The sequence below is a fragment of the Rhinolophus sinicus genome, chromosome 16 (assembly GCF_057876585.1).
Source record: "Rhinolophus sinicus isolate RSI-liver-muscle chromosome 16, RSI-T2T, whole genome shotgun sequence".
NCBI lineage: Eukaryota > Metazoa > Chordata > Mammalia > Chiroptera > Rhinolophidae > Rhinolophus > Rhinolophus sinicus.
The window spans coordinates 75,440,782-75,455,899 of NC_142516.1; positions in this window are offsets into that span (position 1 = coordinate 75,440,782).

The window sequence follows — 15,118 nt, forward strand, 5'->3', positions numbered from 1 at the left end:
TGACTTGGAGCTGATGGGCCCTGGAGAAACACACTGTTCCCCAATATTCCCCAATAAAATTAAAAAAAAAAGTAAAACATTGAAAAAAAAACAAAAACCAGTCTTGAGGTTTTAAAGGTACCTTTTAGATGTGACTAATATTGAAATTAGTAGACTTTGAGAAAAGCAGACACCCTCAATAACGAAGGTGGGCCTCATCCAATCAGTTGAAAGCCTTAAGAGCAAGATTGGCTTCCTGGAGATGAGGCACTTCCTCTCAAAACTGCAGTATAGACACTCTGCCTGTGTTTCCAGCCTCCTGACTGCAAAATTCTAATTCAAGACTGCAACATCAATTCTTCCATGAATTTCCAGCCTGCTGCTCTATCCTACAGATTTCACAGTTGTCAGCCCCCACAATAATGTAAGTCCACTCCTTAAAATCTCTCTCTCTATATATAACATGTTGACTAATACAGCATTCAAAAAAATTAATGAATTGTGCATCCATGTTCATACCAGCATTATTTGTAATAGGCGAAAGGTGGAAACAACCTAAATGTTCATCAGCAGATAAATGGATTAATAAAATGTGGTATATACATATAGTGGAATATCATTCATCCTTAAAAAAAGAAAGAAACACAGTCATATGTTGCAACATAGATAAACCTTGAGGACATTAACTTATGCTAACTGAATTAAGCCAGTCTCAAAAGGATAAGTACTGTATGGTTCCACTTATATCCGGTATATAAAGTAGTCAAATTCATAGAGATAGAGAACAGAATGGCCAAGGGGCTGGAGGTGAGGGAGACTGGAAGAGTTATTTGTTCCTGGGTATAGAGTTTCAGTTTGGAAAGATGAAAAAAAATCTGGACATGGATGGTGGTGATGGTTGCACAAAATACAAGTATACTTAATGCCATTGAACTGTACACTTAAAAATGTTAAATTTTATGTTAAGTGTATTTTACCACCATTTTTAAAAGGAAAAATAGATTTTTTAAAATTATGGAATTAAGAAATAACTTGCACATCCTTTGTCATCCCCTCAGGGCTTTATTCTTGGCAGCTGAATCTCCTGTTGGACCTGTCAGAAGATATTTTGCGCAGGAGGCTTTTCTTGGGCAACAAAATGGTTCATATTGGCAACTGTAATTACAGGTAGTGATGGCTCTGTGTGTATGTGTTTTTATTTTTTAAAAAGATTTTTATTAAAAAATATAGCTAACATACAACATCATAAATATAGCTAACATACACCTGAAACATCAGTTTCAGGTGTTCAACATTTATACCTAAAGAAGTGATCATGAGGACAGCCAAGATGGCACAGTAGGTAATTGCTGTGTTCACCTTCCCTCACAAACACATCAAAATTATAACTAATCTACAAAACAATCATTGAGAATCACCTAAAATCAAGCTAAACTGAAGCTTTTCAACTAAGGATGTGCAGAAGAAGCCATCTCCAGACTGATAGGAAGGTCAGACACATGGAACGGGCTCGTCCCACACCCGTGTGTGACCTTTAAAGATCAGGAGGGATATTTTGGCTGTGGGGGTCCCCCCTTCCCCCTCTACAGGAGCAAGATATCCCAGCCCCACCCCAGCACAGGATTCTGTTGTGAGTGCCTGTAAGGGCAATCACTAACATTTCAGTCTCTTCCTGAAAGCCAAGGGGATGTTAACCCCTTGGCAGGGCCCTACATCCCTGCATGGTACTCGTGAGGTGAGTGGGGAACAAAGTCCCGGCACACAGGTTCAGATAGAGTGAGTAACACAGCTTTATTTGGGAGCAAGTGCCCCTCCAGAGGCCAATATTCTGGTAAGCACAGAAAGTTATACAGAATAGAACAGAATTTAATAATGAACCAAGTCCCAGAGTCAATCAGGATGGAGAAGGTTCCTGATCCGGGAGAGACGACTTGGCCCACGACGTGTCTGAGGCGAGCTGGTCTTGCAAGGAAGAACTTCGGGGAGTCCTGGAATATCGCAGCTTGCTCCTCTCAGGGACTCCGTCAGATGGCCCAGACGAACGTCCCGGAGGATCATTCCAGAGTGACTCACTCAGAGCCTCACAGAGGGTCTTAGCTAGAGCACTCAGTCAGACCACTCATGGCATTGCTCTGGAGTTCTGCTTTTATCCTCCTTTCCTTGGACTCGTTTACTTCTTAGGTGATAACCAGAAGTTGTTTGCCAGGAGTTTTTTACCTCTTAGATGATAATCAGAAGTTTGGTAAATGTGTGTATCACTCAATTTTGTTATGCTCAGTTTGACACAAATACATGTTTTTCACTTCCTTCTTATCAGTCTCACACATGTGTGGCCATAGTCCTGTCCCTACTAGTAAACAACTTGTTTTGCAAACCTCAATCCAATACATATAATACATTTTATATGCTCTATACAGGTTCCAGTGCTGGGGAGAGAAGTCCCCATAATTTCTGGTTGTGAAAACCAGCGGACATTGTGACTGAGATTGAGTGTGGCTGCACTCACAGGCTTTCCTCCTAAAGGGTCTGCATGCAGACTTACCTACCAACGGAGTCACGCGCTCTGAGCTCCAGCACGGGGGCAGCAGCAGAAAAGGCAGCAGAGACAAATTGTGGGGAATTGAGTTGTCTGGCTTGGGATGGAGGCTGGAGAGGCAGCTTTTTTCTGGACGGAGGAACTGGGGGAGGCCATTGTTTCTTTGTTGAGCACTTCCCGCCTATGTGGGAACATAGGTGGCTGCCATATCTGAGTCTCCGCCCTGGCAATTTGAGACCTGGCCCTGCCCAACTTTCCGGCATACCCAGGCTGCTTACAGTGGCTTTTTCATTCCGACTGCCTGCTTTGGCTCAAGCTGCAGACTTTCCTAGGGTCTCTCAAAGATTTGCAGAACCCAGACAAGCAGCATCTGGCTTGAGGGTGTCCTGTACCTCTGGCTGAGTAGCCCTAAACCTGGCACTAGCAGCAGCAGGCCTTGGTTCGCGGCTTGGCCTCTGAAGGTGCTTCTAAGCACAGCAGGGGCAGCAGCCATCTGCAGATTTCTTTCTGACTCCCACTAGGTGGCTTCAGGTGGGGTATAGGCTGTAGCTGAACTTGACCAGCAGCGGATACTCTCCAAGGTGGTCCTGGGGCTGGTGCCCCCAGTGGCCAGTTTCAAAATGAGCTGGAGCATCACCCTGCCACCTTGCCTCCAAGTACAATACACCCAACGAGCGGATTGGGCAGTCACCAGAGTCCTGCTGAGGCAGATCCTGCTCTGTAGGGTCAGCCCCCGCACCACAACTCTTCCACTGTAGTCACAGCCAATCCTCACAATCAGTGAGGCCAAGGATCAGTCTCTCACATTGATGTGCAATTATCAACCAAGTCTTAACTACAAGAAGAGGGCACACACAACCCACACAAGGGATGCACCTGAGCACGTGGCTCAGGTGACCAGAAAAACTGTGCCACTGAACCCCCTAGCAGACCTACTACATAAGTCCACTCTACTAAAATCAAAAGACATAGCAGCCCTACCTAATACATAGAAACAAACACAGGGAGGCAGCCAAAATGGGGAGACAAAGAAACATGTCCCAAATAAAAGAACAGAACTAAGCTCCAGAAAAAGAACTAAGTGAAATGGAGATAAGAAATCTGTCAGACACAGAGGTCCAAACACTGGTTATAAGAATGCTCAATGATCTCAGGGAGAACTTCAACAGAGAGATAGGAAGCATAAAACTGGAGATGGAAATCATGAAAAAGAACCAATCAGAAATAACAGCATGAAAGGGAATCAACAATAGATTAGATAAAGCAGAGGATTGAACCAGCGATGTAGAAGATAAGGTAGCAGGAAAAAAACCAACCAGAACAGCAAAAAGAAAAAAGAATCCAAAAAATTGAGGAAATTTTAAGGGTCCTCTGGGACAATGTCAAGCATACCAACATTCGCATTACAGGGGTACTAGAAGGAGAAGAGAGAGAGCAAGGAATTGATAACTATTTGAAGAAATAATCACAGAAAACTTTCCTAACCTGGTGAAGGAAATAAACATAGAAGCCCAGAAAGCACAGAGATAACCAAAAGAAGCCAACACCAAGATATATCATACTTAAAATGACAAAGGTTAAAGACAAAGAGAGAATCTTAAAAGCGGCAAGAGAAAAGCAGTTAGTTACCTACAAGGGAGCCCCCATAAGACTATCAGCTGATTTCTCAACAGAAACTTTGCAGGCAAGAAGGAAGTTGCAGGAAATATTCCAAGTGATGAAAAGCAAAGACATAAAATCAAGATTGCTTTACCCAGCAAGGCTGCCATTTAGAATTGAAGGACAGTTAATGAGCTTCCCAGACAAGAAAAAGCTGAAGGAGTTCATCACTACAAAACCAGTATTACAAGGAATCTTTAAGATAGGAGGGAGGTTAAGGATGGGTGAAAGGGGAAGGGATTAAGAAGTATAAATTGGGGGCCAGCCCGGTGGCTCAAGCGGTTAGAGCTCCATGCTCCTAACTCCAAAGGCTGCCGGTTCGAGTCCCACATAGGCCAGTGGGCTCTCAACCACAAGGTTGTCAGTTCAGTTCTGCAAGTCCCGCAAGGGATGGTGGGCAGCACCCCCTGCAACTAAGATTGAACACGGCACCTTGAGCTGTGCTGCCGCTGGGCTCGCGAATGGCTCAGTTGGCTCAGTTGGTTGGAATGCGTCCTCTCAACCACAAGGTTGCCGGTCCGACTCCCGCAAGGGATGGTGGGCTGTACCCCCTGCAACTAGTAATGGCAACTGGACCTGGAGCTGAGCTGCGTCCTCCACAACTAAGACTGAAAGGACAACAACTTGAAGCTGAATGGCACTCTTCATAACTAAGATTGAAAGGACAACAGCTTGACTTGGAAAAAAGTCCTGGAAGTACACACTGTTCCCCAATAAAGTCCTGATCCCCTTCCCCAATAAAAAATCTTTAAAAAAAAAAAAAGAAGTACAAATTGGTTGTTATATAGTAGTCATGGCGATATAGGGTATAGCATAAGGAATATAGCCAATAATTTTGTAATAACTAGGTATGGTGCCAGACAGGTACTAGATCTCTCAGGGTGATACCATGTTTCCCCGAAAATAAGAACTAGCTGGACAATCAGCTATAATGCGTCTTTTGGAGCAAAAATTAATATAAAACCCGATTTTATGCGATGTTAGATAAGACTGGATCTTGTATTATAGTAAAATAAGACCAGGTCTTATATTAATTTTTGCTCCGAAAGACACATTAGAGCTGATTGTCTGGCTAGGTCTTATTTTTGGGGAAACACAGTGATGGGAATGGGGTTGGGGGCAGGGTGAAAAAGGTGAAGGCATTAAGAAATACAAATTAATAGTTAATATAGTATGGGGAATATAATCAACAATGTTGTAAAGACCATGTAAGGTGTCAGACAGGCATTGGACTTACCAGGGGGATCACGTCATAGACTGTAGATGCCTGACTAATGCACTATACACCTGAAGCTGAAGTAGAATAATATTGAATGTCAACTATAACTAAATATATAGGTATATATAGTCACGGGATGTGGAGTATAGCATAGCTAAGATAGTCAATGTTATTGTAAAAGCTATATAAGATGTCAGAGGGGTAGTAGCTTGGGGAGGGTGTTTATCACTTTATGAGGGGTTTAAATGTCTAACTATTACATTGCTTTGTACACCTGAAACTAAGAAAAAATATAAAAAATAAAATAGTTAATTATTTATATAAAGTAAAAAAAAGAAGTGATCACCATGATAAGTCCAGGAACTATCTGACACTGTACCATGCTATCACAATATTATTGACTATATTCCCCATACTGTACATTACATCCCCATGACTTATTTGTTTTATACCTGGAACTTTGAACCTCTTTTTCCCTCCACCTTTTCCCCCTTTTTATATTTTTCAATTACAGTTGACATTCAATATTATTTTATATTAATTTCAGGTGTACAGCATTTGTGTGTTTTTCAATGTGTATTCTTTGGTTCTATTTAAAACCATGGACATATGAGGAACATTTTTCTTAGTTATACCACAAAATAGCAGGTCATTGTTAAATAATAAAAGAATGGAAACAACAATAGTTCACATTTACACTTCCTTTATCATAGTCTCTATGGTACTGTATTAGTTTGGGCCCAGTAAGGAGATTGAAACCACAATGTAGGTTAAACAAGGGAAATTTAATATAAAGAATTATTAAACTCAGATTAAAGTGTGGCTAGGAAATATAAGAAAACAAAAGCTGTGGGAGTGTACCCAAGGAAGACAAACTTGGAGTGGGCCCCTTCCCCAAAAGGTTTGGGGTTCAGACCTTGTTGGAGAAGATGCAATTCAGCCTACTGCATAGCGGAGAAGGTTTCTGGTTCTCCCAGATCAGTTGATGTCAAAGGTCTGCAGTCAATAGGCAAGCTGGAAGTGACATTCCAGAGTGCTGGTCAGGCACAGGGGATCAGCCACCAGAGGCATGATGGTGCTAGGATGTAGGTGAGCTGTGCACAGGCTGGTGGAGAGTGGTGGCTGCCTGGGAACCCTCTGTGGTGCAAATGAAGAATTGGGCCACTGGTACAGGCTGGAGGACTTCCAAGCAGATTCCATGTCAAATGAGGTACAGGAAGATCATTGCTAGATCAAGCCATGGCTGCGGGATTGCTGAGGAAATGTGGTCTTGGATATGTGCTTGGGGCAGAGCTCTGCCCTGACCCAACATGCAGCACCGGGAAAGAGCGGAGATACCTTCGTCCTGCAAGCCCGCTCCAGTGCCCTCTACTGAAAATGCTTTAACATCATGCTTACGGTAAAGGAGAGATGATTAAAGGAATTCTGTATAATATCATGGAGCATAGGTTGAAGGATTAACTGGGAGCTTAAGAGGTAATAAACTGCTGACTGTCACAGGCACTTTACCCTTCAGGGTCTGTCATTCAGTCAGTCACATACTGACGCCCCCTACACAATCCCTTCTAAGTTTTGCCTTTGTACATGGCTATTATCCCTTCTACAAAATTACTTTCTCATGATGTCTGAGTTTATTGCTCTGCTAAAATAACAATGACTAAGTCATATGGCTCTTTATTTGAAAATGAAATTGTCTAATCTGTAATTTGTATTTCACATGAAATATAGCCCTGAGAGCAGTAATGTCAAAGAAAACTTTACATTCATTAATATTAGTAATTAATTAGAGCTGTCAAAATATGAACAGCTGTTTTCTTATTTGCACAACTATTCCTGCTTTCCAGAGCAATGCTTGTAATAAATGTGGTCACGTCTTTCTCTAGCAAACTGCCTGTTGTCAGTGCTATCCATCAGCCTGTTACTCTCTACTGGTCATACATTTATTCCCAGAAATTCAAGGAGCTCTCTCTCTGTTAGCCAAAGGCTTTGGTGCTGAAATCCCTTGTGGCAAAGGCTCTTCAATGTAAACATACCATTCTCTTTCCTTTATATGTCAAATTGATGACTCCCAAATGAGAGAGAGGATGGAGGCATCATTTCAAATCCCACACAAACCCCAGAGGGAATTTTAAAATAACTTCACACTGGCTCCTGGTCACCATTTTAAATGATCTCAGTTAATTTGATAATACCCAGGGCTCCAAGGGAAATGAGGAAACAGGAACTCTCAAGACTGCCTTTGCTATGATAAATAACCCTCGTTTAAAATGAAGTATCCTTTCGCTCAGAAATTCCACTTCTAACAACTTCTCCAAGGCATATATTTCCCCAGTTCAAAACTGGTGTTTGCATAAGGATGTAACTCAAATGTTATTTCTAATAGCCAAAAAAAAACTATCTACATCTATATCATTAGGAAATCAATTAATTATATTTTTATAAACTCAAGGACAAATTATGCAGCAATATTTTAAACTTTTAATATGGAAAAATCCCAAATATACATAATAGAAGAAACAATAGTATAATTAGCCCACATTTATCCATCATGCATCTTCAAAAATTATCATCATTTTGCTAATCTTGTCTCATCTATTCTCTCCCTTTTTCTTTTTTTTTAGGGGTGTGTGTGGGGGGATGAGGTGGAATAATTTGAAGTAAATGGCAAATTCCACCGTTATGTTATTTTTCCTTTAAACATTTCAATATGTATCTGTAATAATAGAAAGGATCTTTAAAAACACATAATCACATCTAACAAAACTTACAATAATTTCTTAATATCAAGTAAAACTCAGTTTATAGTTTCCAGTTGTTTAAAAATGTGGCATGTTTATTGAATATATTTGACATATAATATTGTGTAAGTTTAAGGTTTACAACATGTTGATTTCACACACACACACAAAACACACTCACACACACACACACATACACACAGCAGTATGATTGCCATTGTAGGGTTATCTAGCATCTCTATTCACATAATTATCATTTCTTTTTTGTAGTGGGGATAATTAAGATCTAGTCTCTTAGCAAGTTTGATGATTATAATACAATACTGTTGTCTATAATCACTAGACTGTGCATTAGATCTCTAAAACTTATTTATCTACCAATTGCAAGTTTGTACCCTTAAACAGCATTTCTCCTATTTCTCCATCCCCTAGCCCCTGATAACCACCATTTTACTGTTTTTACAAGTTCAGGGTTTTTTCAGATTCCACATGTAAATGATATCATACAGTATTTGTCTTTCTCTGTCTGACTCATTTCACTTAGCATAACGTCCTTAAGGTCCATCCATGTTGTCGAAAATAGAAGGATTTCCATCTTTCTCATGGCCGATTAATATTCCATTATATGTTTATGTATATATATATATATATATATATATATATATATATATATATTACAAATATATATATATACTACAAATATATATATATATATACATACGCATATATATATATATATATATATATATATATATATATACATACGCATGTATATCACATCTTCTTTATCCATTTATCTGTTGATGGTTGTTTCCATCCATATCTGAGCTATCTCTTCTTTATCCATTCATCCACTAAATAAGTGTTTCCATATCTGGACTATTGTGAATAATGCTGCAACAAACATGGGAGTGCATATATCATTTCAATGTCCTGCTTTCATTTCCTTTGGATGTATATCCAGAAGTGGAATTGCTGAATCATATGGTAGTTCTATTTTTAATTTTTTGAGGAACCCCATAGTGTTTCTCCATAGTAGGTGCACCAATTTACATTCCCACCAACAGTGCACAAGGGTTTTCTCCCTTTCCTACATATCTCGCCAACACTTATTTTGTCTTTTTTATAATATCCATTCTGACAGATGTGAGGTGATAGCTCATTGTTGTTTTGATTTGCATTTCCCTGATTTAGTGATATTGAACATCTTTTTGTGTACCTGTTGGCAATTTAGACGTCTTCTTCAGAAAAAAAAAATTTTTTGTCAATGGACACTTAGGTTTGTTTTTTTTTAATTAAATTATTGGGGTGACATTGGTTAGTAAAATTATATAGGTTTCAAGTGTACATTTCTATAATACACCATCTATATATTGCACTGTGTGTTCACCACCGAGTAAAAAAAAGTCTTATTTAAGTTTTGCTGCCCATTTTTAAATCAGATTTTTTTTTCTGTTATTGAGTTGTATGAGTTCTTTATATATTTTGGCTATTAAAATGATCTGAAATATGGGTTGCAAATATTTTCTCCCATTCTGTAGGTTGCCTTTTCAGTTTGTTTCTTTTGCTGGGCAGAAGCTTTTTACTTTGATATACCTGTTGCTTTTTTTCTTTTACATTAATATTTTATGAGCACACAAAGAAGCTGTCAACTGAATATAAATGGCAGAATTTTACATCACTGTAATGTAAACATTCATAATTGCTTTGAGTTGGCCACCTGTTGATTTTTGCTTTGTTCTTTCTCATGATTATTTTGGCTATTTGGTGTGCTTTTACAGGTGATTTGTTCAAATCTGGATCTAAAAACAGATCTACACATTACATGTGTTGATATGTCTTTAAAGTCTCTGAAATACAGGAAAAGCAAGATAAATGTTTGATTTCTTTTCTTTATTTACCAGTATTCAGAATAATGAGTTGATGACCCAGCAACCTCCAAAGGTGACCAAGGAGGTTCTGATTATTTGAGCCTTTGTTTTTAGTATCATTATAACAGTCATGTATTTTTAACTATTTCATGTGTTTTAACTCATTGCAGTTGTTTTAACTCATTACATTCAATTTTGATGCTCAATTTGTCCAAAATTTTGCTGTTGGCAGCTGCTGCAAATTGGCTGCTGTCCTTTTGACATTCCCTTAGTCTTTGATAGCTTCCTTGCCTTCTGGTAAAATATGATGGCCCAGGTTCATTTTGTACATTTCCTGACCAAATCTGGGATCAGCCATTTCTAAAAAGAGCCCCAGTTTCTCTCTGTGTTATTCAAAAACTACAATCTGGGTGCTAGGGTTATTCATTGCTACTAGGTTATCTTGCTTCTAGTCCATTTTAGTGAACAGAGCTAGGAATTACATACTTTTTAGGAAGTAAAAAATAAGTTTGATATCACAAAGGCACAATCCATGAAATTAATTGATAAGCTGGATTTCATTAAAATTTAAAACTTCTGCTCTGTGAAAGACAATGTCAAGAGAATGAAAAGACAAGCCAGTCTGGGAGAAAATATTTACAAAAAACCATATTTGATAAAGAACTGTTACTCCAAATATGAAATGAACTCTTAGAACTCAACAATAAAAAAAAAACTTAAAAATGGGCAAAAGACTTGAACAGATACCTCACAAAAAAGTACACAGATGACAACAAAGCAAATGAAAAGATGCTCCACATCCTATGTCATTAGGGAAATGCAAATTAAAATGAGATACCACTATGCACCTATTAGAATGGGCAAAATCCAAAACACTGACAACATCAGATGCTAGCAAGGAGCAAGGAAGTGCAGCAATAGGAACTCTCATTCATTGCAAAATAGGGGAATGCAAAATAGTACATACAGCCACGTTGGAAGACAGTTTAGCAGTCTCTTACAGAACTAAATATACTCTTACCATATGATCCAGCATTCATGCTCCTTGGTATTTACCCAAAGGAGTTGAAAACTTATGTCCACACAAAATCCGGCATACAAATGTTTATATTAACTTTATTCCCAGTTGCCAAAACTAAGAAGCAACCAAAATGTCCTTCAGTAGGTGAATGAATATATAAACTGGTGCCTCCAGACAATGGAATATTATTCAGTGCTAGAAAGAAATGAGCTATCAAGTCATGAAAGACAATGAAGGACCTTAAATACGTGGGGTAACAGGGTGTTTTTCCAGAACCCTCAGCTCCATGTCAAGTCGTCCTTCAATCTAGTTGTAGAGGGTGCAGCTCACTGGCCCATGTGGGAATCAAACTGGCAACCTTGTTGTTAAGAGCACGTGCTCTAACCAACTGAGCCAACTGGCCGCCCCTTACTTATTTTTAAAAATATTATATTAGTTTCAGGTGTACAGCATTGTGGTTAGACATTTATATAACTATGAAGTGATTCAACCCAATTAGTCTAGTACCCACCTGGCACCATAAAATAGTATATCCCCATGACTATTTTGTAACTGCTAATTGTACTTCTTAATCCCTTCACCTTTTTCACCGAGTTTCCAATCCCCCTTCCCATCTGGCAACCATCAATTTGTTCTCTGTATCTATGAGTTTGTTTCTGTTTTGTTTATATTGTTTTTTAGATTCCATATATAAGTGAGATTATATGGTATTTGTCTTTCTCTGTCTTATTTCACTTAGCATAATACACTCTAAGTCCATCTATGTGGTCACAAATGGTAAGAGTTCATTCTTTTCTTTGGCCAAATAATATTCCATTGTATATATGCACAAAATCTTCATCCAATTATTTATTGACGGGCACTTAGGTTGCTTCCATATCTTGGCTTTTGTAACTAGCACTACAGAGGACATAGGGGTGCATACATATTTTCGAATTAGTGTTTTAGATTTTTTTTGGATAGATACCCAGAAGTGGAATTGGTGGATCATCAGGTAGTTCTATTTTAAATTTTTTGAGGAACTTCTATATTGGTTGCACCAATTTCCAAACCCACCAATGGTGCACGAGCATTCCTTTTTCTCCACATCCTTGGGAACACTTGTTTGTTGATTTATTGATGACAGTCATTCTGACAGGTGTGACATGATATCTCATTGTAGTTTTAATTTGTATTTCTCTTACGATTAGTGATGTTGAGCATCTTTTCATGTCTATTGACCATGTGTATGTCCTCTTTGGAGAAATGTCCATTCAGTTCCTCTGCCCATTTTTTAATTGGATTTTTTGTTTGTTTGTTTTTTGGTGTTAAGTTGTATGAACTCTTTATAAATTTTGGATAGTAGCCCCTTATCGGGTATATCATTGGTCGATATCTTCTCCCAATTGATAGGTTGTCAGGGCTCTTTTCCGGATTCTAAACTTGGGACTTAAGAGGGGAGAAGCTCAATTCATCTCCAGTGGAGTGTATGAGACATAAATCTGGGAGTAGCCATGTTCTCAGGCATCATAAAGGGGACAGGTTGAGAAAAGGAGGCCAGACCATAGAGAGATGCAGAGACTAGAGAAGGGAGAAATTCCTGGTGGTGGTATCTCCTGAGACAAGGTAAATCTTTGCCTCTTCTGCTATTTTTGTTACAGAAACCAGTAAATTTCTATTTCATTCTAAAAAATAAAAAAGGAAATTAGGTAATAAATTAAGGCATTACATTACAAACAGAATTAGCCAACAAAAAAAGCTCATACTAGAGTCAAAATTTTCTTTGATATTTAACTCTATTGTTTTCTCGCAGTCCATCCAATTTTTCAAACAGAAGAGTTGACTGGACCTGAGACATAATAGGTACTCAATAAATGAGTACTGATAATTAAATAAATGAATGAGTAAACAATAGATTCATCATCATTACTCCTTTTCAGTGATCGTTTTCCCAACAATGTAAACAAGTAGATTATAATTCAACTTGAAGTTAGAATATGTTTCCTAAATCCAAGAGTTCCTGCATTTCAGATTGGTTCTTACATAACTAATAGAATATTATTTCTTCATCTGTCTACTAGATTACTGTTTACCAAATTCATAAAGAAACACTCAAAGTCCTGGACTGGTAAGTTGTAAAGAAAGAATAAAAATGTTCCCTTTGGTTAGTACTTTTATGTGGCTATAGAACATTTAAAATCTATCCATTGCAAATCAACAAGAATTTTATCTGCATGTTACTAAATAATAGCAGTAGATACCACAAATGTATTTTTTTAATATTCAAAAATCAATTATATTTCTATATATTAGAGGCAAACACTGGAAAATAAAATTTAGAGAAATGTTATTTACAATAGTATCAAAAAATTAAATAAGAATAAATTTAACAAAATATATAAAAGATCTTTACACTGAAAACTATAAAATATTCCTTAACTAAATAATGGAGAGATATACCATGATCATGGAATGTAAAACTCAGTATTATCAAGATGTCAGTTCTTCCTGAATTGATTTATAGATTCAATGTAATCCCCAATCAGAATTTTTTCAATCTGCATTAATTCATCTATTGTCAAGAAATTACCTATATACATAAAAAAGCATTAAAAGTTCACTGTGGTTTTTTCATTTTCTATTTGAAAATAATTTCAAACTTAGAGAAAAGTTAGAAGACTTAAAACAATATGTAGAACACTCACATGCCTTTACCCATATTCATTTTCATTTGTTTTACCATTACAAATGTATTTTAAGAAACAACTTTGCAAGTAGAGCAAACTTGTTTTATTCGTCAAGAGATGCTTGCCCTTAGTTACTAACAACTTGAATCCATATTATGTAAAAGAGGCATTCTGTTCACAGAGCCTTTTGTTACAATTCAGCAAAGATATTAATCAGTTAAAATAATTTACGTATCTTGAGATCTTTAATCTCAATTACGAATCTATTGTATTAGTTGAGATCCAACCAAAAGACGGAAAACAACATCAATGGGAAAAAATTAATACAAAGAACTATTAACAGAAGTGCCTTTCTAGTTGGTAGATGGGATGCTTCCCAGTTCATGAATTACTTACTAAAGCCAATTAGATCTTCAACTTTCCTCAGTTGAATTTTGTTTTTTAATGACTCCCATTAAGAAAACCATGCCTCACAGGTGTGCATTCCTCTGATCCCTGCCACCACCCTCCTACAGATGCAGCTGTGTCTTTGCTTCCAGCGTGTCTGCAGACTCCCTTCTCTTGTTCAAGCCTGATCTGCCCACCTCTGCTTGCGCCTGTCTTGCCCTTTTTCTCCCCAATGCTGGAACAGTACTATGTTGGTCATTTCTTCTCCCTCCAGTATCTTTCACCTCTCCCTCTCTTAATCCTCCCCACACCAAAAAAATACACACAATTAACTGTTACAGACAGTAACTTAATGTGAAAAGGTAACTGTAAAGAATACCCTAGGGTCAAGGGAGAGTGCTTAAGAAGGAATAAACTTGGCAGGGGCCCTCCTCCCCATGGCTGGGATCCAGGTCTCTTCCTAGAAGATGTGAACTAAGTACATTGGATGATGGAGAAGTTTGCTAGATTGCTTGAGTCAGAGCTGGTCCACAATCACCAGGCAAGCAGAAACACCCCTGCAGGTCGCAGGGTGGCAGAGACTACCAGACAGGTATGCACAGGGAGTTGGGGCCTCAGGAAGCCACTGGGTGGTACTCAGCCTGGAGTTGCAGTGTCCACATTGGGAGGACCACGGGAAAACCTCCAGGGTTCAGGTGAGCTGAGGCTGGCAGGTGGGTGAACAGAGAGAGTCAGGGCATCAGGAGCCCATCTCTGAGCAGTATGTATGAGGCCTAGGGGGTGTGGCGTTTGCATTGGGAGGGCTACAGCAAGGTGGTCACTGAGCCAGGACTGGGGCTGCAAGCTCACCAAAGGACCGCATACTCCTGGGAGCACAGCTGAGACAGCATCACTGATGTCCCCTCATGTGCACTGCTGGTAATTGTAGAATAGGAGCAAGGTAAGCAAAACCACAGTACACTGAAACCAGGAAGATAAGCCCTTATTGCTGCAATGTCCTCCAGCACCTTTGTTAAAAAATATATAGGTTTTATTATTATTC